Below are 24,845 nucleotides of genomic sequence, written 5' to 3'. Positions count from 1 at the left end.
CGGGCGCTGCCGCTGGGTGTCGCCCTCGCAGCGGGGACGGCCCCGGCGGCGCCACCACCTCCGGGGCCGGCGGCCCGCGGGAGCCCAGCCCGGCGGCGGAGGCTCCGGCGGAGACGGTAGGGCTCGTCCCGGAGCCCGGCGGGGCGCGGAGCGGGCCGGGATGGGGCTGCTCGGAAGGGTCCCTGGGCCGGGGGGGCCGGGGAGGGGGCTGCGGCCGGGCTGCCGCCCCGGGAAGGGGAGCGGGCAGGGGGCGGGGGCCCCGCGGAACGGGAGCCCGGGGAGTTACAGCGTTGCCCTCCCTCCCTCCCTGCCGGGGGGGTCGGCGGGGGGTGCGGGTCCTCGCCGGGCTTGGGGGGCGAGCGGGGAGCCCCAGCGCTCTCCTGCCAACTTGCAAGGCGGCGTCTGATGGGAAGCGGCAGCCCGGCTGGAAGGCGTCCTCCGTGTTGTTGGCACCACCCGAAAACTCCGCTGGAAACGTCCCCGCCGTGCCCGGGGGCTCCCCCCGGGGCAGGGTGCCCGCTGAGCAGGGCCTGGCCCCGGCATCGCCAACATGCCAGCAGCCCCGGGCCTGGGGCGCAGCACTGAGAGTCCTGGACTGCTCTATTGCTCTTCTGAAACCTGCCTGCGCTTGTTTTTATAGTTACCCTGTGTTTATTTGGATTTACGTTCGGTATTTGTAGAGCACGCGTGTCCAAAAGGACGTGTTGTCTGCTCCCTTGTGCTTAAGGAGAAGATGTGGAGGTACAGAAAGTGGCAGGTGGATCGGTGATCTTCCCCCTACCAGCTGTCCACATTATCTTAAAATGACCTACCAACATTAACGCCGGGATCTGCCGGGAACATCTGTAAATCCATCTCTGTCCAAAGACATAAAAATCTATCAGGAATAATGCTTACAGAGCATTAGTTGGCATAATGCAAACCCTGTAGTAGGACTGAGTGCGTGGCTTGTTTTGAGGAGGAGAGTGTTATTTACTTAACTTGCTTGCTTTCAAGGTGATATGTCCAGGTGTGCAGCTAGTTTTGTAACAACTTATTTTGGCAGGCTCAAGTTCCAGGTATTTTGTAATCTCTGTTCTCTAGATACTCAGAAAACATGCTGTTTCTGGAGATGCATGATTACATTTCCGATCTTCAGTTGCAGCGCAGGCAGGAAGACACAGCATAATGACTTAATGCAGAACTTAATAACAATTTCTGAGCAGCAAAGTTACATCCACTGAATGTACCAAAAGTACCACTAGCTAGCTGCATATTGTACTGGGCACCTGCCTTTAGATTTCGGTGGGGCAGAAGGTCTGTGCAAGTCCATATTTAGGTGCCCAGTGTTTAGTTGGTGCGTGCCAGTTTGTGCTGGTGAGGCCCCATTAGTCTGGCAGGAGAGGATGGGAATTCTGTAACAGAAGTGCTCTCACTACTTCTCTCCTTGTTGTTTGTTTGAAAAGAAACTTTAATCAAATTCAAAAGTGACTTTGTGGTAGTATTCCCTTGGGAAAGGTTTTTACTTTCCCCTACTTCTTGATATTTACCCACACCGTGCTTTTGACCTCATGTTGGAGACTGACTTTGAGCGCTAGAAATAAAACAATCTGCAAGGGATCAGTAAAAATAAAGTGATCAGCCTCTCTTTTCTGGAGGAACAGAAACTGTGGGGATGTTGGTATAAGTCAATATGGTGTAGTTGCAGCACCTGGCTTAGGATTGTGCCCTGTCCCAGGTGGTGCGTGCTGGAGCTCACATTGTCAATCTTATGATGTTCTTGCACTTGATTAGATGAATGATATCTTAAGGAATGAGGTATTTGTAGGGCATGGTAATAGTGATCAAGCCCCAAGTTGTATTTCTCCATTTATCTTCAGCTTGACCTTTGCACTTTGCCAGTGAGTCATGTTGTGATGTAAGAAGAAACCTTGCTGCCCCTTACTCTCTAAATTTGTGCCATAGGACTAACAATATTTATCTCTTTGGGTGGATGGCATAACAAAGAATGTTTGTAAAGCGCTTTAGGTTCTTAAATTAATGACACCATCAGACATCGGTGTTTTATTCATTTACTCTCATCAGTTTTGGATTTGTAATTCAGCAGTTGGGACATAAGACAAACTTCCAGAGAGCTCACAGTCATACCTTGTCTTAGTGATACATCAGTGCAGCATGTCACTAAAGGAAGTATTTTATTTAAAAAAACAAATGAGATACCATATTTCACTTGCAAGATTGGCCTAGGGAGATATTTGTGGGAGACAATAATGAATTGTAATTGCTTGGGGTGGAGGAACTAAGTCATTTTATCTCTTTGTTTATTAAGGAATTAAACATGTGACTTTAAAAATGGTCCAACCAAAAATAGAAGGTGTAGAGCTGCGCTTTGGAGAGACCTCAGTCAGTGATAATATGTAGCAAGGGCATAATTACCTTCCCTGCCTTGTGTCCAGCTACCAGGTCTCACCTCCATTCTCTTCAGCGTTTCAGATATGTGTATATATATGTGTGTGCATAGTATATGTGTATGTATAGTATTACCTTATTACAACAACCTGTCCTTCGGCAGCACCAGTTGGCAGGGAGTGGAATAGTCAAGAAGTAAGTAACTATGCTATTTCTAGTGGTCCACAAGCTAGCAACGGCATGCAAGAATATTTGCTATTATTTTGCTCAGAAATTATTCTGAAGGCTTTTGTCAACAGAGTTGCATGTAAGGTGGCTAGAAAAATATGGTGTTTGTGCTGTATAAAATTATTGACAGGTTTGCAGAAATCTGTGTTGTACATAGTTGAATCTGCTGAAGGTGTACGTTGCCTTAGTACCAAGGAGAAATGTGACAGGCTGAAGCGCAGCCTTACTTGTTATGCAATTACGGGTTGCTTAAATTTTGTACCAGGATTTTATGGGTTTAAATTTGTCTCTAAATTAATTTTTTGCCCTACTCAGGGAAAAAAACAAACAACAACAACAACAAAAAACAACCTTCTTATCAAAACTCAGATTGTCGTCTGGATGAGTAATTACATGAGGCAAAGTAGAGATGAAATTTCAGTATCTCTGACAGGTGCACTTGCTCCTAGTGTTTGTTTAATTCATCAGACTTTTCTCAGCCTCCTTCAGAGCATCTTATGTATTAGTGGTAGTAGACTAAAGGGGTGTTTGCTGAAGTTTTGTTTTTACTACTTTGGTGCTTGACGACACTAAAGGATTTGGATTATTTCTGAGGATTTGAAGAGACAAAAATTATTAGTAGTGAAAATCCCTCACCCGCATATTGTGGAGGATAATGTACTGACTGCATTCACAGTTTACCCTCCAAAAGTATACCACTTTGGGGAAAAAAAAATCAGCCACCCATTTAGTGAGAAATAAATATTTTTTAAGCAACCATGAGTTTAGCATCTTGCTGAGAAATTTAATCTAGATATTTTGTTGAAATTGAACCAAATGCTCTTTTTGTCCTAACACTTCAATCAGAGAAATACTTTAATTTCTGCCTATTTGAGCTCAAACAAATAATTACATGTGGACCAATCACCGTAGGCCTTACAGTAATAAAAGTATTTTTTTAAAATTCCTGTTCAAGTTCAGATGTATTTATTACAGGAATTCAAATTTTGTGTGTAACTCAATAGCTAGTGAAACTTAAAATAGACGTGAACCTCAGTTCTAGATGTATGTTCTGCGTGTTGTACACAAGGTTATGTTTGATAGGTAGTGGGTAACCTGGTGCGCGGTGTGATTACTTGGGAGAAGTCAAGCAGAGATTAAGATTAATTTTCACTGCAGTTCATAAGATTTCATTGATTCTAAAGCATGAGCGTAGTCTGGGAGCCTCTAGCTCTTGTAATACCGTGGAACCTCTGCTTCTGACTCTAGATTCTTGAACTGAAATTGTTTGTCTGCACGTTCTGTATGTTTTGATATAGGTCGATGAAATGGGCTATTTAAATTTTGTCACCTGTGTTTACCCAACCATGAATTTTGTTCTGAATATAGCTTGTAAATGTTTCTGTTTAAAGTTTGATTCTTTATCTGATATTAAACTTAAAAATCCAGATCATTTTTTTAACTAGCAAGAGTGTGAGGAGGAGGAAAGTCTTGCTGAGCTGCATGTTGTGGCTTCTTTCTAAACTTTTTTTTTTTTCCTCCTCTTGTCCGTATTTGGTTTATCTCGTGCTGTCATCCAAAAGAGTACTGGGCTTGTGAAGGCAGGTGTTCAGAAGTTAGGAAGAGCCAGAATAAACGTGTGAATTCCTGCCTTATTTGTTGCATAGCTTTCAAATGCATGCATGTCAGGGTGTTCTTGGAGTATTGCTTCCCTGGAGGATGTGGTTGTGTATGACAGTTGTCAGAGAATCACAGAATGGTTTGGGTTGGAAGGGACCTTAAGAATCATCTAATTCCACCCCCCTGCCATGGGCAGGGACACCTCCCACCAGACCAGGTTGCCCAAACCATCCAGCCTGGCCTTGAACACCTCCAGGGATGGGGCAGCCACAGCTTCTCTGGGCAACCTGTGCCAGTGCCTCACCTCCCTCTGAGTGAAGAACTTCTTCCTAATAGCTAATCTAAATCTAATGTTTCTTAGCTTAAAGCCATTCCCCTTGTTCTATCCCTGCACTCCCTGACAAAGAGTCCCTCCCCAGCTTTCTTGTAGGCCCCCTTTAGGCACTGGAAGATTGCTATTAGGTCTCCCTGGAGCTTTCTCTTCTCTAGACTGAACAACCCCAAATCCCTCAGCCCATCTTCGTAGAACAGGTGCTCCAGGCCCCATCTTTGTGGCCCTTCTCTCGACTTGCTCCATCAGATCCATGTCTTGTTCTGGGGGCCCCAGAGCGGGACGCAGCTCGTGATCAGTGTTGGGTGGCCTAACCAGTGCTGCGCAACAGCTTGGGATCTCACGTTACCTGGTTGCAGAGGGGTTGTCTTGGTACTCTCAGCAGTGCATTTCGGAGGCACCGTGAGGCACCATGACTGTGTGCATCGTCAGCTCATGCGATGGTGCAAGGTTGTAGACTGTTGGCCTGTTCTTCCATGATGTTACTTTGTTTTCATAGGTCTTTGTCAGTGTTCCTGCCCTCTGTTGCTTGACATGCAGGGCCCTTGGAATCAACAGGGCGACTCTGTCCGACTGCCAGCACTCCTGTCCTGCTGCTGCTCCTCTGTGGCTCCCTCCTTCCTATTCCTCAGGCCCTTTGCCTGTTCTCCAAGCCCTAGGTGTATCTCAGACTACCCATGGCTACCAAAGGGTTGAATCTTGAGCTCTCTGACCCCGCAGGGGAAACTTGCCCGTAGGGGAAAGGGGCTGTGGTTGGAGATGGGGTTTGGGCATATCCGTGGGAAGCGATGGATGGAAGTTGAGAGCAGCGGTTGGTGTGAATGCTGGGCTTCAGGGCACAGGGTGGCTGGGGCATGATGTGCTTAGTGCGGGTCTGCCTTAATCCTGGAGAAAAAGGCACAAAAGGCAAAGCTTTTTAAAATTATCATGTGATCAAAGGTGTTTTTAAGTACTCTTCAAGTCATGAAATCTTGTTCAAACCCTGATTTAAACCAAGTTTCTTCTAAGAGCTTGATCCTTACTTTCCCTTTCTCTCTCATGACTTGCCTTCCCCCTCGTCTAAGCACCATCTGCTCCTGTGAAGCGAGCCACTGAAGGTAAAATTTTTGGGTGCGTGACCTGGCAAAGAGAAGGATGAAAGCACTTTCATCTGCATTATGGAAAATACATTTGGATTTGATGGAAATTAATTCTATAAGGGTTGTGTCCGCATTGCAGTGGGCTCATTTTCTTTTCCAGGTTGAGATGCCAATTAGTTTAAGCCAGAGTCGAGAGTATTTTCTGTGGGTTTTATCAGCATCTGCAAGGTGACATCTTAGCAAGACCTGTTGCTAGTCCATTTATATTGTGCTGATCACTTCTGAGTCAAAACCCCTTCACTTTTCTCATATGGGTCAGTCACTGAGGAAGGTGCCAGGTTTGTTTGGTTTTGTTTAGTTGTTTGTTTTAAGAAAAAGACACCATGAGTGTCTGAGTTGTCATGTGTCAGCTCAGTACTTGAGTGAGTTTTTAACAGCGATCGCAGTGAAACATTTCAGGTATGTTTTACGACTAGTTTGATGTCTGTATGTGTGCTACACCTGCAGAAATTGCAGCCTGCTTGGAATCCTCCATTTGAGTAATTTTCCTTCATTTTCTTTCTGACCACTTTTGTTAGCTGTGTCTGTCTGAAACCTTCTGAGAGGATTAGGGCTGGGGGCCAGGGGCTGTGGAATTATTCACCTGCCATCTGCAGTCTTTTATTGACATTATTGTCCTGGTTTCAATCCAGATTTTGAAAGTACAGTGCTCTCTTATTATTTTGTCTTTTCCAGACTTGGTAGCAGCCTCTGAATCCTTGTAAGGATGTGTTGTGTTGTTTTGTTTTGTTTTCCACCGAAGCATCTGTCTCCATGGTACACTTTTTTTACTGAACTCTACCTGATGACTGAGTTGCAGGCAGACAACATAGCAGCTGCTATGATTTTTTTTTTTTTTTTTTTTTTCATTTCAGAGTCTGAAGGTAGTTAGGAAACATAATAATAAATGTTTTGCTTTGGCGTGTATCACGTTATCATTTTTATGGGCTGTCATGTGGTGCCCTACAGGCAAATGGGAGAGTGTCGGCCCAAAACACTTGGTGGTGTGGAAAAAGCTCTGAGGCAGGAAGTAGCTAGAAGGCTTTTTTCTTCCCACCCTGGCATTACACTACCTACAATTTCCACTTCTTCCACGGGCTTAGGTTGTCTGAAATCTAGCCTCTGGACTTGTCAGGGTTATGTCAGACATCCCCCAGAAATGGAGGGTCATGTCACAGCCCTTGAAGCATATAGCAACTTGCTTCAGCGTGGGAGGAGGTACCTCAGCTTTAATGCGTGATGATTTCTTCTCGAGGTGTGCGCGTTTCTTCCAGGAACAGCTGCTCAGTGCACCCAAACGCCCGGCATCAGTGCAGCTACAGATCAAGGCCACTGGTAGATACAAACAGGAGACTCTAGTGTGGAGTAAGCTGCAGTGTGAATTTTAAGTGTTTTATTAGTGAATAATCAGCTGCTACATTGGGTCCTTTTGCTCCACTGTACGATTACTCTTAACCAGCTTGCAGGATGCCAGCTTTATGAAATGCCAGCCTGGCAAGCACTGTTTGAGGTTGCAATCCACTTCGCTTTCTCCGATGACGTGACGGTAAGCAAGGATGCTTCTGCACACTGACGGGAGAGCTACCAGCAGGCTGGTAAAGCAGGGCTGGGTTTGGGGCACAGCCCAGGCAAGAGAGGGCCTTGATGTCAGATGTCTTGGTCGCTGCTAGGCTCAACATTGGCAAGAACAAATCTTGAGAATTAGAGTACGAGAGAGAGAACTACAGTATGAGAAATAGAGCCATTTCTTCTCACCTGCTTTGAGCCTGACAACTGCTTGATGCCTTCTAGTATTCCTCCGAGCTGATTTTCCTCTTCTTAATCATTCGTCAAATGGAAATTGTGTCTGGCCTTTGGCTGTCTCTGTTCTACTTCCCTGAAACTGTTATAATTTTGCGTATTTTTTTTTTTTCTGAGAAGAGGGAGTGTGAGTTGTTTACAACTTTCAGGATGCAGTTGAACCTTTTCAGTGCTGAATAAAGGTGGTTTTGATTTTGTTCTCTGCTGTAGTAGTTGCTAGTGCACTCTCTGCTTTTAGCTGTGCTGATGCTTTTATACAACGTGTTATAAATCTGAGATCTCATTCCTGAATAGTTTAGAGCCCATCATTATGCATATGAATTTGATTTTTTTTTTCCTTCTATGAACCTATGAACATCAGTCCATGTTTAAATTGTACTGAATTTTGCCTGTTTTGACTAGCTGGTTATTGGGTGTCATTAAGTCCTTCTGTATCTCTTTGCAATCAGCATTTGCCTTTATTCTGCATAATTTAGTATTACCAGTGAATTCTGTCACTTAACTGTTCCAGTGTTCCTCTGTCTCCCTGTTGGGATTCATTCACGCGTGTATGGAACTGTGTGTTCGTGATGCAGATGGCTGTGGGGCTGCCCTCCACTATGGGGACCGAGTGAGAGCTCTTTCTTTGTATTGTTTATTTTGTGTCTTCTAGTTGTTTTTTTTTTTTTTTTTTTTTTTTTATACAGATGAGGACTTTTCCTATTGTTCCATAGCTGGCTAGTTCTTATAATACTGATTTTTTTTTTTTACGTGGCCTTTGACCTAAAGCCTTTGAGGGGACAAACTTCCAAATGGGAAATAAGTGAAATGGACACTGTTCATCTGCTCATCTTCAGAGACTGTGGTGCCGCCAGCCTTCAGCGCCTGACCTTTTTCCTCACCCCCCTGGAGAACAACATAGCTACAGGTGAAAGCAGAGAAGAGCTGATTTTTTTCCAAGCACGTGGGAGAGCTGCTTCATGCTGGAATGGACCATGCCCCTTGGGGCTGCTCTTAGGATGTGTATTTGGGGGTTGGACATGAGTTACCGTAGCTTGAGGAACAGCTTTGTATCACTGAAGCTGTGGTAGCACACTCACTGCAAATGTGAATTAGCTTACTTCAAACATCTTTCTTGTGTCCAAACAATCAGCATTCAACTGTAACAAGTCCAACATTGCAACTACATCCCAGCTGTTTTGGGATTTAGTTTTGGTCAAAACTGAATTTCCTCAAATTTGGTCCAAAATTCCCTCTGTGAAATTATTTGACGTCTCACATACAAATTTTATAAAATTTTAAAAATATAATATACAAATATAAATTCTTTACATTGCTTAAATCATTGTTCCTTCTGCTTTTCAGACCAGGTTTACCATTTCTAAATGTAGGCCTCTCTTAACTTGCTCTGAAGGTATCAAATCCTGTTCTCGAGGAGAACTTTGCACTTCATTTATTTGCAAGCAAGATGGGACCCAACAGGAAAAGTGAATGGCAGGATTAAAAAAATCAGAGTGAATGTTTGCACTACATAGTATGCCACACCAGTAAATTGAAACTGAATTTGCAGTTACAAGCTCTGGTATACAGTCACTGAGGGATTTTCTTAACTGAAAAGGAAACATTATATAAATAAATATATATATATATATATATATATATTATTGCCAGATTCATTGTGTGCCTACAAGTGTAAATTAAGTTAAAAGAACAAAACCCAACTTTTTTTTTTTTTTTTTTTTTGCCTCTTCTCAGTTTCCCTTTATTCCTGTCTACCAACACATGTGCTTGGGAAGTTTGAGATTTCTAGCTTCCACACCCCATTACTCTTTCATAGAATTTATCCTTTAATGTCTAGTAACTCTGCAGACATACAAATGAGGATGCTCCTGCTTCAGTTATTAGAATTATGTCGGGTTTTTCTTCTTTTTGTATTTAATCCTCAAAGTAAAGTACTTGGCATGGAAGCTGGAAGCATATTTTATTCAAAATCTAGCATCTAGAAATTTGGATGCATGCGTTTCCAGCTTTTAAGAATAATTATTTTTTGAAATATTGTGTTAGAACGAATTTGCTTATATATCGTACATGGTTTTTGCAAATCCAGCAAGTGTCTGAATATAATTACATGGGATAAGCTGATTTTGGTAGCACACAGACAAATCGAGAAAACAGGTAGTGGTGCATTGAATAGAACTGAGCGCAGCACTTTAAATAAAACATCTTAAATGTTTATTTGTTCCTCTCATGATTTGACATGAAGAACCTCTCCCCTTGACTAAGCTGAAGTGTATGTCGAGTGAATCCTTAGGTTGCTGTGTAAAAAGCCAGTTTAATCTGGGATCTGGCCTCTGTGTTTCCCAGAGATGGAGCAAAGTGTCAGTGAAATGGAAATCTTTGTGTCTTTCATACCTCTCTAGTGCTCGCGAAACATATGTTTACTCTACTTTGGGGAAAAAAAAAATAATAAAATATACTTTTCAAGTAAGCTAAGCCAGGAAGGGTTAGCCCAGCAGAGTGGTGCTGTAGAGGAATTTCTTGGCACATGATTAAAGCACGTGCTAGAGTGTTTTATGTTAAGATAATGGATTGCCATGTAATTCTCTGAAGCTGTATGCTGTCAGCCTCCCCAAAATAGTCAGGTTTTGAGAAGGGTACAGGTGTGTCTCAGTCTGATTGTTTTGATAACTTAGCACTTTTAATAGCACAAGCAGGTATCTGTGTCGTGTCAGTGTTTTTTACTTAAAAAACAAACAAACAAATGGACCCTCAGTTTACTAGTTCTCACGCTTTGGATTTTGAAGCAGTATACATGAATATTCCCTCCTCTTTGCCAGCAGAGCAGTTTCTCTGGTCTATGTATCTTAAACCTACTAGTTCGCCAAATATACATGATCTTTCAAGTAAAACAGGATAGCACAAAAGGTTTTGCAATGCAAAAATTAGCAGATTTCACCATGTACCATTAAAAAAACAACACTTCTTATGCTGTGTAAGTGGAATTTTCAGGCCTTGTTTAATTAAAAATTAACAATAAAATTGTAGTAAAATAATTACTCTTCTTGTAACAAAATTGCCTGGGCTTATAGATGAGTAACATTATTGCCCATAGATAGGTAACTATCAACAACTTGAGTGTAGTAGAGTTATAATTAGTTTACTGTATTAAAACTCAGGTAGACCTGAAAAACAAAACTTTCAACTAGACTTTGCATGAGTAGATGGTTTAAAGATATATGCATATTATTGTGGGCTTTTTAAAAATGAAACGTTATGCTGTATTTTCTATTTTTGCCTGATTTCCCCAAAACCTGATTTCTCAAAACCTGATTTCCCCACTGGTGTGACCAATCTCATTTAATTCAGTGATTATGTCCACGTGAGTAATACTCAAGGAATTTGGCTTAGTATGAGAAACATCTTCCCAGAAGGAGATGTAATGGACTTGCACTCAATATTAAAAAGAAAACACAAAACACACATACAAAAAACAAGAAGGAAGCCACAGCTTGTGTTTCCTTGTTTCATAGTATAAGGATCTTCAGTGAAGTCTCACATTCCATGACATTAAATCTGCAGCCACAATGATATGATACTGGACAATTTCTGTAACTGTGCTTCTGTTGAAACAATAGAATGAGTGTTTTAGGGTGCAGATAGCCTGACTAAAATGACACGTGTCGCAAAAGTTGATACACTTTCTCAATGGAAAGTATTCAGTAGATAAATGTTTGTATGATGACTGTATGATATGTCACAATCACAGGAGTAGTTAACATGATTAAAAAAATCAGCTTTCTTTCTGTTTATAAAACTGGCATTACGCTGGGACTGGAAGAAAGAGAATACAAATATATATCTATCTTCTTTTTTCTCCTGCTTCCTGCCTCCCTGTATTGGGCTGAAGATAAATGGGCAGCCTAACTGTAAAAAAGAAAAAGGCACCAAAGTCAGTCCTCCTTTTCTGTAGTTTTCTCTCTGTATTATGCATCAAGAGGCTGACGGGTGTGTGGCAGCATGCCAGCCTTGATAAGGCATGGTTCAGTCCTGTAGTGCTGTTAGGTCAAAGCTATGCCGCAACTCTTCCTTAATCACGTTAAGCAGCCACAAGTCCAAAGATGGATTGGCCTAGTTCGGGAATGTGGTTTGAAGTTGTCTGTGCTGAAACGCCAAAGTGTGTTTTAGCCATATTAGGCCTCAGTCGTGGTTTCAAGGTAATGAAGATGCCCCTCGACATTTTCTCTGGTGCAGTGCTGTCTCATTTTCCCACGCCGTATTCCTCTTCATCTCTTGCCGCTTCCAAGAGTTTCTCTGTATTGTTCTTCACCTTTTCTTATTCTCCCCTCTTTTGTCCTAGACGTACTGTCTTATCCTTGATCTAAGACTTGTCTGGTTGTCTTTGATCTGCTCCCTTACAAATCACCTTCTCTTTTGCTAGTCGTGTTCCTTAACAGCGGTTACTGAGTTCTGAGTCACAGCTTTGAACCCAGACGAGCCACAAAGAGAACATTGAGGTAGTTTAAGAAACCTTTACAGAAGAATTTGTGAGAGAACAAGAAAGGATCTGTGTCTCTCATGCTCATCCAGGTGCTCTTCGGCACAGTGGTTGTTGTATGACTTCCTCTGAGACTTGTTAAAGGCCAGCAACCTCCATGTTCAGGATTTTCTTCCTCACCCTCTCTTCTATGCTATCCTTCTTAATTTACATTTTTTTTTCTGCTTTCACTTCAACCTTAGTATATTCAGGTCTTGGGGCATACTGTTCCACCTCAGACTATTTTTAACTTTGCCTCTTGCAACATAATGGCTCACAGGCTTTGCTGGTTGTTGTTCCAGCTTTGTTAGGCTTCTAGCAATGCAGTGGTTTTATGATAACACTAGTCTGCTGTGCTCCTTCATAGGAGTCATGGGTAAAGGAGTATCTGTTGCTATCTGATCAGACAGGAGCTGCCTCCCTGAGAGTATTTTCTCCTCCATATGTGATAAGAATGAAAATGGGATCAGTCTGGGAAGTGTCTCTGGGAATATGCGAGACACTTCATGAGGGCAGGGAAGCAGAAGGCCAAAAGGAAAATCCTGCCTGGTTCTGGGAACAAAGTCCAGGCATGTGGAGTCCCGGTAACACGGGCCTGCCCTTCTCCATTATTCCATCTTTTCTTTTTTTTTTTTTTTTTTTTTTTTTTCCCCTCCCCCTGTATATTTCCATTCAGGACATGGGCAGCGTTTTTGGACAGATGGTTTGGATATTCTCCATGTGGTAAAACTCTCTTGCACAACCTGGTTCCTTGTAGTAGTACAAAGTAAAAAGAATGCTGAAATTTCATAATAATTGTTAACTATAAAGCAGGTACGCTGTGCTCTGTGATCCCTTTCAGTACTCAAAGTAAGGCCATCACGTCGGGTTTTGGATGTAGACAAATTGGAAGCATAAAGAGATTGAAACACATGCAGCAGCCCTATCCTCCACAGTTGCTGCCAGTGGCTGACTGAGGAGGAGTTTGCTGTAGGAGGTCCTGACTTTACAAGGGTGCAGTGCCTGGCCTGCACAGTGAAGCACTTCCAGATTTTACTTTCTTCCAAGCTGTGGGAAACCTCCACAAGCACGAGGAGGCTGAGCCTCTTTAAATCCAGCTTCAGTCCGGGGAGATAGCTTCCTAGTCCTTTGGGTTCCCATGAGGTGTTTGTGTGTGTTGGGAAAGGTTGGGAAACACAGGGAAATGGGAACACTTGTGTACCCTCTGCCCTATCAGCTCCCTGTATTTGACACAAATATTTATAGTTTCTGCCTGCTTAATGAACCTGCCATTTGTGGTTAGCCACTAGGGCAGAGTCTTCAGTAGGAGCTGTGATTCTGTCCTGCTAGGAGGAGCAGCTCCCAAAAGAAGCCATCTCTGTCACAAAGTCTTTTCAATCACCTGAAATGGCTTTTCTGTTACTTTTTCTTTTTCTTTTCTTTTCTTTTTTTTTTTTTTTAAAAATCTTTTTGTTATGCTAAGAGCCTTCTACAGGAGATTTTTTGTTTTTCCTGATTGGGTCTCACATATCCATGCAGCAGATGGCATGGATCTGACAAACTTTGGTAAGGGTAAACATAGCGAGAGTACACCTTGAACCATCGGTATTTTCCTTAGTCTTTTGTAGCATCACCTGAAATACACCCTTGTGCAATGCTCATTATAGTCACTTAATGCAGGATCCAACTTTTGGGATAGCTATTTTCTTCTCTTATTTGTATACTTGCACAGCTGGCAAGACTGTCAATAGGTACATGGAAGAGCAATGTGGTAGTTAAGGTGAGTTGTGTTTAATTGAGCTGTAGCCTGCATTGAGAGAGGTTATGTAATACTAATTTCAGTTACTTTGCCTAAAAGTGCCTTTTATCAACACACAGCTTTTTAAAATTAATTCATTTAGATCCTAGTTTGTAACATAAGTAGAATAGAGCAGAAACATATATGATTTAGTTTATTTTGAGCGTGGTGCAGAGGCATTCCTAATGATTCAGATGTTGACTGTTGCTCTGCATGGCCTTAGACTGCCAGAACAAATGAGGAAGGATGTTTTGGGAACTAAGCTAGGTAATGGGTTGGAACAAAAGAGCCCTGGGGCTGATGGCCGTAAGTTGGGCCCAGTTACCAGACAGATTCCCCCCACTGGACTCTAGTGTCGTGTGGGGAGAAGTCTTCTGTAGAACTTCCAGAGAATTTAGCAAGTATTAAAATAAGCAGAGAGTGTACCCACGACCCACCGAGAGCTCTTTCGGCTCTGTGTCTGCCATGGGATCGAGCAGCAGGGTCAGGATTTCCAAAGGATTGCATGTCATGACCAGCACCACAAAGATTACTCACAAACCTCATCCCTGCAGACACTGTTGTGGAGGGCAGCTTGACCATCCATCAGAAAAGATGAGGAAAAAGAGCTCTATTGATAAGCATCAGATGCTTTATAGCACTGTGGCTTCACAGGAGGATTAAAAGTGCTTTTCACAGGTACTGTTTCTTTATGGTAGTCTTCCTTCTGGAAGACCTTGGAGCATGTCAGTGTCTGTGTGGTATCTCACTCTTCCTGTCCCTGACTGTTGATAATGGTGAGCACATCAAGCACTGAAAACTTGCTTCCCTTGGGAATCAAGTCTCCAGGCAAGTACCCGGACTTGTCAACCTGGTTGATCCTTCCCTATTTTTTAATTACTTCAGACATCTGCCTTCCACTGATACTCTGTAATTACCTAGGGGTAAAGGTAAGCTGTTCTTTTCTGTTTGAAGCGTTCAGTGAGAAAGGCTTCAGAAAACCCTCAGACTGATACAGGACATAAAGAACAGGCGTGCGTTCCCTCTCTGTAATTTGCACGTCACATCCACAGGCTTTGTCAGACTTTCTGAAAGGGTATGTTTTTACTGGTTCATTACAACCACCCTGATAGGTGATTTGCTACACCAAAGCAATCCATCAACTTAAAAAATTAGAACTGATATTTCAGGTAGTAATTGCAAAGTTTATCTCTGAGCATAGGATAATGCCCATGGTGGTAGTCTGCCCTTGCAGCTTAAGGGATAAATCCCCTTTCAGTTTCAGTCTTCTGTTTCTTTGCATTACCTGTGCTACCTTTTTGTTTCCGTAACAAAGCCTTTAGGAATTGCAGGGCAAATGTAACCCTTTTATACTTACTGTGGTCACGTCATTCATTCATAGATCCCTTAGGCTGACACTTTGGAAACCTCACTGACAAAATGAATGTATAAGCAGAGCAAAGTCATAGACCAGTTCTGCTGTTCCAACCTCCCTGTGTTTTTTTGTCTTGTAAAGCAACAACAAAAACCCTGTGTGACACAGATCTAAGCATCACAGCGTTGCATCCTGGCATAAGAACAGTTCACAAGGAAAATAAACTTTATGCCTACACAAATTATTGATTCAGTTGTGTTTGCTGCAAGGGGATTGCCTTGTGCTGGGTCAGGTGGAGTATGTGCTTTGAAGAGACCATTGCTGCTGCCACCTGACTGTATTGCAGCCTTCAGCAGAGAGGTGGGAACAGATAAAACACTTGGAGATGTTTTCAGTGTGTACATCTCTCCTTTGTGAAAGGCAAATTGACCCAACGCAACCTGCTTATGGGAACATGCCAATAAATATGTGTGGACCTGCTTGTCTATTAGTTAACTAAGCAGTAATTTAAAGGCTTGTGATCTTCAGTGGCCAAACAAAAGAACTTCACCCAAAATAACAGAACATTTTCATCGAGTTTTGTAGTGTTTCTCCATCAATATTTAAATCAGAATGAATTGAAGGAGTTAAATGGTTCAGGTTACCTGCGTGGGACTCTTTGGACTGGTCCTTATTTATCTGCTGATTGTGTCTTTGTTTTGTCATGAGAATAAATGTTTGAATACATTTTTACAAACTTCTGATTTCTGACATAGCTACACATTTTATTCATTTTGATATGCTTAACTAAAAATCATGAATCTGTATTGAGTAAGTCACTGGATATGTTTAAGATGGATCACACAACAGCCGAGGCTGGAAGGGACTGCTGGAGGCTGTCTTGTCCAGGGCCCTACTCAAGCAGGGCTGCCCAGAGCAGGTTGCCCAGCATACTTAGTTTGTTTTCAGTGTTTTACACTGGGGTTATATATCTAAATGTTTCAATATTTTGTATCTTAAAAGGAATTCAGGTACCCATATCTTGAGGTTTTATAGTGCTTAAGAAGTATATTTTAACGTCTTTTTGGATGAAAGATCATGGCAAGTTTTGCAATAAACAGTGCTCCGTTAGGCAAGATCGTATATCGATTTTGGTACCGTACAGTCTGTAAAAACTGCAGCTAATGGGTACACAGATGGTTTGATTTAAAAGGTGGGTTCGTATGTACGGCTGAAAAGAATGGGGCTGGAGGGCATGGGGGAGTGTCTCAAGAAATGACTACAGACTGTGTGTGTTTTGGGGGTTTAGGATGTTACTTAATGCTTGGTATCTAAAGTATTTGAGTGTTAAGGAGTTTGAAAGGACTGGGACCTTGGCAAACACTTAAAGCTTTGCTGATCCTATTCTGAAAGTGTAGCAGGGGTAGCATGTTGTGAGGCAGGTCAGTGCAGCCTAGGGCCTTTTGCAGGTGGGTCTAAAGACCTCTGTCAACAGGTTATTCACCCACGCCTTGGGACTGTCTTCAGAAATCAGCATGTAGTGCATAAACTAAACTTATTCCTGGACTCCCAGCTTGTAACATCGGAGTCAGCAAATGTTTCTTGCTAATACACTCAGCCCAGTACATTTTGATGGAGATCTTGTACCAAAAACCTGCTTCTGTTGTTGTTGTGCATTCTGTCCACTTTCTCAAGTGTAACCCCTCCTTTCTCCCCCCGATGTCTGCAATTGTAAAAATCCTCCTGTCGTGTCAGCACATGTCTTCTGAGAACCCGAGGGGCATTTTTAATGAGCACAGCTTCAGAATTCCTGGTGTGATTGATGAAGGAAAGAAAAAAATATATGTATCACAGAGACAGTATCCTCTTACCTATTAAAATGTTTGCATTCTGCTTAATGGTGATATCTGCTTAACTTTTGCAGATGCAGATTGAACAGCCAAATGCTTGCCTGTTTTCTGCTTACAAGCATGGACTCTTTCATTGCTTACATGCAGTACTGTTCCAGAGGGAGATAAATGGAAAGGTATAGGAGTAGAAGTCTTTGTTTTAAATTTTGGAAGAAATAAACAACCAGGACTTCAGCATTGGCTGTTTTCTGTAAACTTTGTCTGTAACTTATCTGTCAGAAGTAACACTGAAAATATTGTCAGCAGTTTGTTCCACTCCTTAGTTTTTGTAACTTTTACAAAGCAGGAAGAGCTAGGTAACAAGTTTTTGCTTTCAGATCCCATTCTTCAATCCAGCTGTATTAATGTATGGATTTCATTTTGTTTTGTTCCATTTTTGAGCAAGGCTTTACATTACAGCCACAGAAGCACTGCATGTGCTGTCTTTCTGGATATCGAACACCAGTCCATGTGCTATCTTTCTGCAGTTTATTGATATCAAAAGCCACTCCAGCCTGTGCTGAGGACACCAATTACACCAGGTGCCTGAAGTCTTATCTGCATCTACGTTGCCTTCCAGAAAGTGCCAAACCTGTTCTCATTTATGCTGAACCCAGTTAGCAGACATCATTTCTCACTGTTCAATAGCACTTCCCTCCCTCCCTCCTCCCTCCAAAAAAAAAAAAGCTTGACTCCCAACATTCCTCTCATGTCTTGCAAATACCTGTGTACCTTGGCAAGAAGCTTACTGTGTTCCTCACCACTGGCCAGTCCATTTCTACTGTATTATATGCCTATTTCTTCTAGCACTTACTCCTGTAATTCAAGTAATGGAGGAGGCGTGTACTGTTGGTTTTAAATTTCCCGATACAAATCCTGTGGATTATTAGCATAGGCAAGTAGCAAGAGAGAACGTGGAGGCATGGGGTGCTGCTGGATACTGGACTTTTATTTAAAAAGGAAATTAAACATGAAAATCTAAGAAAAGAATGGTATGGAGCACAGTTTCAGGACATGATCATCTACGTGTTGCTCAGTGGGAGACCTGCCGTGTGTGTACAGGATAAACTGAACGGGGCAGAGCTCTGGAGAGGCAGGAATGTGTTTTTGTGCAGAAGCTGTGAACTGGAACCCAAGAGCAAGCTGGCACCCTTAGAAACAATGGATGACTAATGGGGGTAGTTCCTGGCCTATGATTTGCTTTTCAACTTTCGTGTCTTATTAACTCCTTCAGGGCAAGCATTCTGTAGGTTTCTTGTTGCAATTCTAAGCCAACAAATCCATCAAGATCAGGATCGTTTTCTGCGTGCCCTTTATCTGTTTTCTGTTGCATGAATTTACATCACATAAATCTGGAAAAAAATGTTTTGTTTTGTTTTGTTTTTTACTTTCTTAAAATTTTCTTAAAATTTCTCATTTTAATAGCTACTGCAACAGAGGGGTTAGATGACTGGGGAAATTCTGGGGGCAAGACTAATGATAGTCAATTCACATCAATTTAAATCAGGAGAACAGAATAATAACCAGATTATGTCCCTCGTCTGATACTGCAGAACTGTCCTCTGGAAGTGCAGAGAAGGTATTCTTTGAGAGGAGACTGGCACTCTTATACAGGAGTTGCCAACATGCCAGGTCCAATACTTGATTAAGGTATTTCTTGCTGCTGTTAGCTCTGCAGATTTATTTCAATCTCTTAATTGGTTTTTGTGAGCTTTGAATCAGAACAAGCAAGAGCAATATCCTTCTCATCATAATGACAGTAGAACCTTCTGAAACTTCTGAAGCAAATTTCTGTGTCCCCATCATAACAGGCCTGTTATTAAACCAACATGTGTTCTGGCAAGGAGAAAGCTTTGCAAGAACTTTTCCTAAGGAGATGAAAATGCAGATTAGTAGGTCTCAGTCTCCAAATCTGTTTAACATAAAATCACAAATGCCTAAGAGAAGATCTACAAGCCTGCTGATTTAAAACCACAAATACACTTCTCTTCTATAAGTAGCTTATCAGTCTTACTCTGTATATCAAAATAGAAAGAAAACTGCATTCATTAAGAGTACACTCTGCTGGATGGTTCTGGCAGAAATTCTGTTCCTTAAGAATGGCGCAGGATTGGGTTTAGGTTCTTCATTTCTATATAGCCTTAGCTGCTTCCTGCTGAACTATCCATTTTTTTCAGTAGCCTGCAACACGTTCCAGAAATGTCTGTGCAAGGGAGAAGAAAAAGCATGCCAAAGCTGCTGATGAATAAAAGACTTTGTAATGAATCTTGTAAAATTGGACCTTTTCATTCAGAGAGTGAATCTCCATTACTGAGTCTTTTGTTGCCTTCTTTTGAACCAGAGGGGAGAGGAGGAGATACTCTTTGTTGTCCTGTGACGCCTCTAGCCTACCTGAACTACCAGAGGGATGAGTTGTTTTGATGGGGTGGGAGAGGAATGGGGGAAAATGCAGAGGAGGTTGATTTACTCATTTTTTTCTTTTTCTTTTTTTGTTGATCTGTTTTTACATCAGTGGTATTACTTCACTTTTAAAACTACCTGGTCTGGGAAATTTAAATTTACACTGAAAGTTTGCCTTTGATCTATATTGATCTGGGCTAAGAGATGATAAAGAAAACTTAAGTTTTAAAATCGTTATTTAATAGGCATTCAGGTCCTGTTGACTCCCAGTCCCTTGGAATAAATCTCTTGAAACTGAGCGTTTTGTTTTTTTCCCTAGTAAGCTATTTCCCAACAGTGCTGTTTGAAGATTTGTTTTGTTAGTGCATCAACTTGGAGCTTCTTCCATAGTGAATTTGGATTGCTTGTATATTTTTATCTAGGCTGTCAGAACCCCAAATGCACAATTTTCCCCTGCTGAAGACAGCAGATTTCTTAGTCTTCCTGGTAATAACAGCTGGAGAACAACCCTGGCAGTTCCCAGCAAACAAGGAGATAAGGAGTGCGTGGTCAAGGCTGGGGAGCTGTGGTGTCCCACAAGTACACCTTGGGAAAATTATCCACCACACTTTTCATAATAACAGCTGATTACTAATAGGTAATAATTTACACATAAATACAGACATGGGGGTTGTAACTTCAAGAATACACTGGGGAATTTGATACAGTGGAGGATATGTATGAAGGAGCTGCTTGAGGTTTGCTTGTTCTAGGAATACTGGCATGTGAAAGCTTGCAGTTAGCAGAATAAGTCTCATAAACTTGTATATAAACTTTAGTTTTTCATTAGGTATGACCTGTTGTCATGCATATCTCTTTGGGCAACAACGCTGACAAGGATGATATTAATCCAACAAATGAAACTCCTGTGTTGTTACACACATTAAGGAAGAAGTTCCCTTTCTTAATAGTTCAGTACTTCTGGCCCTGCAATTAATGCAAGAGCTCCTATGGTGTGCATACGGATGTTTCCTTCTCTGTAAGTTAAATTCTGCCTCTCCATTACAGCAAACACTGCAGCATCTGCCAGTCCCAAGCTTCAAGGGGGCTGCCCTGTCTCCACAGGCTGCTGCCAGCTTTCTGTGTTGGCTGCTTGCATGTTTGCTTGGCAGTCGCTCTCATCTGGGATAGCTTTTTAGAAGACTCTAACCCATATTTCCTATTAATTTTTTTTTGGACAAAATGTCTCACTCGGCAATTAGGCTGCTTCTTTCCGTCCTGCGTCCAAGTTCTGTGTTTGACTTTGTAATGTGTGAGGGATTTGGCTGCGAAGTTTGCCCCTCTGTGCTGTTTGTTCTTCTGACCGGTTGCAGCAGCTGACAGCCCTTCAGATCTTAGGGGGAGACCTAGTAACACACTTAACAGGCAAATGTCTCATTTTTTTAATTCCTGGAGGAACCTGCCTTGGCAGGGGGCTTGCTGGGAAGCTTAGCGAGGTCTGTGGCCTGGCTAGGTGAGACCTTCCTTCCCAAGCAAGAAAGGAGAGAAACCAGAAGTGGATGTGAAAGGATTCAGAGGCAAAGCAGCCTCCCCTCCTGCCGCCTGCAAGGCAGTGCACTCTGTAGCCCACACCACCAGCTCTGCCTGTTGCAGAGGCAAGCTGTCACCTCTCCTTGCAGACCAGAGGCATCAGATGCACTCTGTGCCTTCCCTGATGGTTTCATTGTGTTGGGTCCTAGAAACCAAGTCCCTCCAAAGAGCCCTCCGATCCTGGGCACATGTACTGGGATAGCACGGATCTGCAAGGCTCACGCACCACAGATGAGTAAGTAGCGTCCACAATAAGCTTTCTCCTGATTTCTAGCCCAATATTTTTCTGTGTGAAACCTTGCAGACAGATGTGAGGGGGAGATGATGACTCCTCTCCTCAGAACACTTTCCATGGCTTGTTTTGCCCTGTGTCCTACCGAAGCTGATACTGTGGGGATAAAACACTTTGAAGGGAATGAATGATGTGTCATAAACCAGCATGGCTTCTTTTGCTCACTTCAGAGAATCCACTGCAGTGCCCACTCCTCTAGCAGGGGAGCACAGCACCAGCTTCTAGGGAAGCAGACCACAGATGGTTGCAGAATGTAGAGCTGTAGACACAGGAGGTTCCCCACAGGTGTGCTGAGATACCCTCTTCTCCTGTGCCAGCAGGTGACTCGCTCTTCTCCCAGCGAGGAGAATCCTTCAATCTGAATTGAATTGATAACATTACTGTAAAACAGACTCTCTGATCTCCCAGCAAGGAGGAGGAGGTGGCATTTTCAGTTCCCTTCAGACCTTGCCCTTGTTTAATGGAATTGTAGAAAGTATTCCTTCAGGTCAAAAAATACCAAATGTGAAAATCAGAGTGTGCAGCTGCCCAGGAAAGGTTACAGTCCCAAGCTGTTCTTCCTGCAGTGCAGAGGGGAGGAATTTTCTGCCCAAGCTAAAGGTTTGTATGTTTTTAAGTCTGGACTGATGCCTGGTGTTATTGCTGCAGATCGCCAGGACCTAGTGTCCAGACTTGATCATATTTTGCAGGCTTCTCTGTGCCATCATCCCTGCCCCCATCTCCCTTACCCCACCTTTCCGCCTCCTTTTCCATTTTATGAGGACAGAGGGATCTTCATTGCGTGATACTCAAAATGTAGTATGACAGAGTTACAGAAGAGGATCAGCTAACGGAGTGGTCATTACCAGGTGCTTGCTATTTTCTGTTTATGGGAGGTCTGTTGCTGTAAGAATGGCTTTTGTCTTAGTGCTTTTACTGGAAGGGGAGGCAGGTTGGGGATGCCTTGTGTGGCACCATGTGTGCAGCCGCTTGCCTTCCCAGGGACCACAAGTGGATGTGAGTGGTGTTGTGAGCCACGTTCCTCTGAACCTCCTGAGGAGGAATGATGCCTACTGCTCACACACAGGTGGATGTGGAGCTGGGTCTTGCAGCAAGTGGATTTGGCCAACCATCTAGATATGAAATCTCATAAAGACCCTCCAGATCCAATTTTTGACCACTTTTTCCTCATGAAAAAAAATAAAATGATGTTGACAGGTCTCTTGCTGTATAAAATAATCAGGACCATTTTGTCTTTGGCCCTTCAGGAAGGTGGAAGATAAGGTTTTACTATAACATGAGCTTTTAGTTTGCTGGTCAGATCATCTGATGTGGGTGTTCCTGCTGGTTTTATTTCGCCTGTTTTACACAAAGTGAGCCTGAACTGATTACAGTGTTGTCTTTTGTGGTGGATGGACAAATAAAGCAGGACTGATCTAATTATTTTTTCATAACCGCCTCTTGGAAGACACATCCATCATTTTGTGGGCAAATTCAATAACCAGAACACGTTTTCTTCATTTTTGAAAGTGTGGCTTGTGAAAACACATGTTGTTCTTTGGAAGTAAAGTGTGTTTTAATGCACAGTGAAAGTCTCTGACAAACACATGCATACCCTACAGGGAAAAGTAGCTTAATTCTCCTGTCTTTAAAGATTGGTTTCATCTTGGAGCTTCTCTCCAAAAATATGATTAAAATAAGACACTGCCAGTGGTTGCCTTGAGTGGTTAATCCACTTAAGGAGTCAGGATTTGGAAAGCTTTCTCAAAATGAGTTAGCAGTCTCAGCATACCGTTCTCTCAGAGAAAGACATCTGTGTGGCTTTCTTCTTCTGTCAAATGGTATGTAGATATATTAAAAAAGATTAGTTCCAAATATTCCCTTGCTGAAGAAGGATTCCACCATCATTGGATGTAATTGTATTCCCATATGAAACCATCCCCTGGCTCACTGGTATCTTGTATTTCTTCTGTCAAGAAGATGATACGCAACTCATCTCAGAACTGAATTCTTGCTATATTCATAGTACAAATCAATTTATTTTAAAAGTGACTGTTTTCTCATGATCTACTGATACACATGCTTAATAATATTCTCTAACCTCATTCTTACACAGAATAGTTGAGTTTGGAAGGGACCTCCGGAGATCTGTGGAGGCTGCACACTGCATATTAGAACAGCACATTAAATACCTGGAGGGAACCAAATCCTCGTGCGCTGTGCTATTCTGATTGAAGGTGAAACCACTTCAGAAGCTTTCAAACGTGTTGCTGATCCCCAAATAGTAACACACCACTATTGATTTCGTGTCTAGTAATCATTTCAGAGTTACCCTCACATCATTGTCCTTTCTTTGTCTGTCACCCTTGATCGAGCTTTTGAGCGTTGAGCATCTGGTGAAGGTGATGACAGCAGTGAGAATGTAACCGGTCAGAAGGAGGCAGCAAGGATGCTTGCACCAAAAGGTTTACATTCTGCATTCAGCTTCACAGGTGAAGCAGTGAGTTCTTGTCGGGAGGTCAGTTGTTCCAAGAGTGACTGGGCAAAATTGCCAGGGCGTTGCAAGCTTTGGTCTCACATTATGAAGAGAGATCATACTGGTCAAAATCTCAATCCAATAAATAGTCACCTCTTGATTTTTATTTTCAAAAGGTGTCATCATCACCAGCTGTCACAAAGCTAGCCTCCTAAAAGATAGCTTCTCCTCCACTTTTTCTATCATTAGTGGATGTTGAATTGGCAGTTGACTATCCTGGTGGTTCTAATCTTGCCTCTGTTTTCTTCATGGCAAATCTATGACTTGTTTGTACTTGAAACTGTGTGTAGTTCTCAGGTCTCTGTAGGGATTCCCTCCTGTCTCACATTAGTTGCATTGCTATCTGTCAGATCACTACTGGTTGTGCTGCTAAGAAGTAAGTCCTTGATGGATTGTGAGGGCTTAAGGCAACCTTGCCAAGTTACGGGCTCAGGGTGTGTATCAGACGCCTCACCTCTCTGCATCTTGCAGCCACAGCTTGCCCCGTGTTCCTCTCTCCAGGACCTGAAAGCTCAGGGTGGTATTTCACAAAACTGAACTTGCTCGGGACTTGCAGGAGGTGCAGGCTGTTTGCAAAAGATGGGGTCGTCGGCACACCTGTGCTCATATGTGTAACCAGAGATGTTAATCTGGGAGAGACCATTGCTTGCTATTAATTACACTTTTGGGTCGTTGTTACTTCATTAATGATTTAACAGCCTGTCCTGTGTATCTTTTTGTCTACAGTATGGTAAATTGATTTGGAGTCAGCAGAGGAGAAATGCTTTGAATCCATCCGGCCAGTTAAGAGAGCTGTATGGTCCCATGGTAAACATCACCGTGGGCCTGTGAGAGCTGAAATAATAACTGTAATTGTCTGAGTTCTTCTACGGACCCTCAGGGCAAGTGCTTGAGATTATTTGATTTTAGATATGAATCGGAAGCAGTATGTGGATTGGGATCAGGGAACCTTTGCATTAGGCTTGCATGAGAGGGGAAGAGCCCTGGTAAATTCCCACGTGCTAAAGGGACTTCTTGCAATACCCTTTATCTGCAGTACAGATGTCAGGAGGTATTCAAAACAGATTCCTCTCGAAAACAAATTGCTGAATTT

At 42.6% G+C, this 24,845-nt stretch overlaps 1 protein-coding gene across 3 annotated transcripts in view; it reads left to right on the top strand.

The window, feature by feature from the left end:
* ANKRD6 (ankyrin repeat domain 6) overlaps positions 1-24,845 on the top strand; it is a 106,407-nt gene continuing 81,562 nt past the window's right edge. For all 3 annotated transcript variants that reach the window (XM_035320261.1, XM_035320255.1, XM_035320256.1), the window contains exon 1: positions 1-116. The gene's annotated coding sequence lies outside the window, so the exon portion shown is untranslated. The remainder of the gene's footprint in view (positions 117-24,845) is intronic.

This window comes from Oxyura jamaicensis, chromosome 3 (genome assembly GCF_011077185.1).
Source record: "Oxyura jamaicensis isolate SHBP4307 breed ruddy duck chromosome 3, BPBGC_Ojam_1.0, whole genome shotgun sequence".
In the NCBI taxonomy this organism is placed as follows: domain Eukaryota; kingdom Metazoa; phylum Chordata; class Aves; order Anseriformes; family Anatidae; genus Oxyura; species Oxyura jamaicensis.
This window is presented reverse-complemented; position numbering and strand designations above follow the sequence as displayed.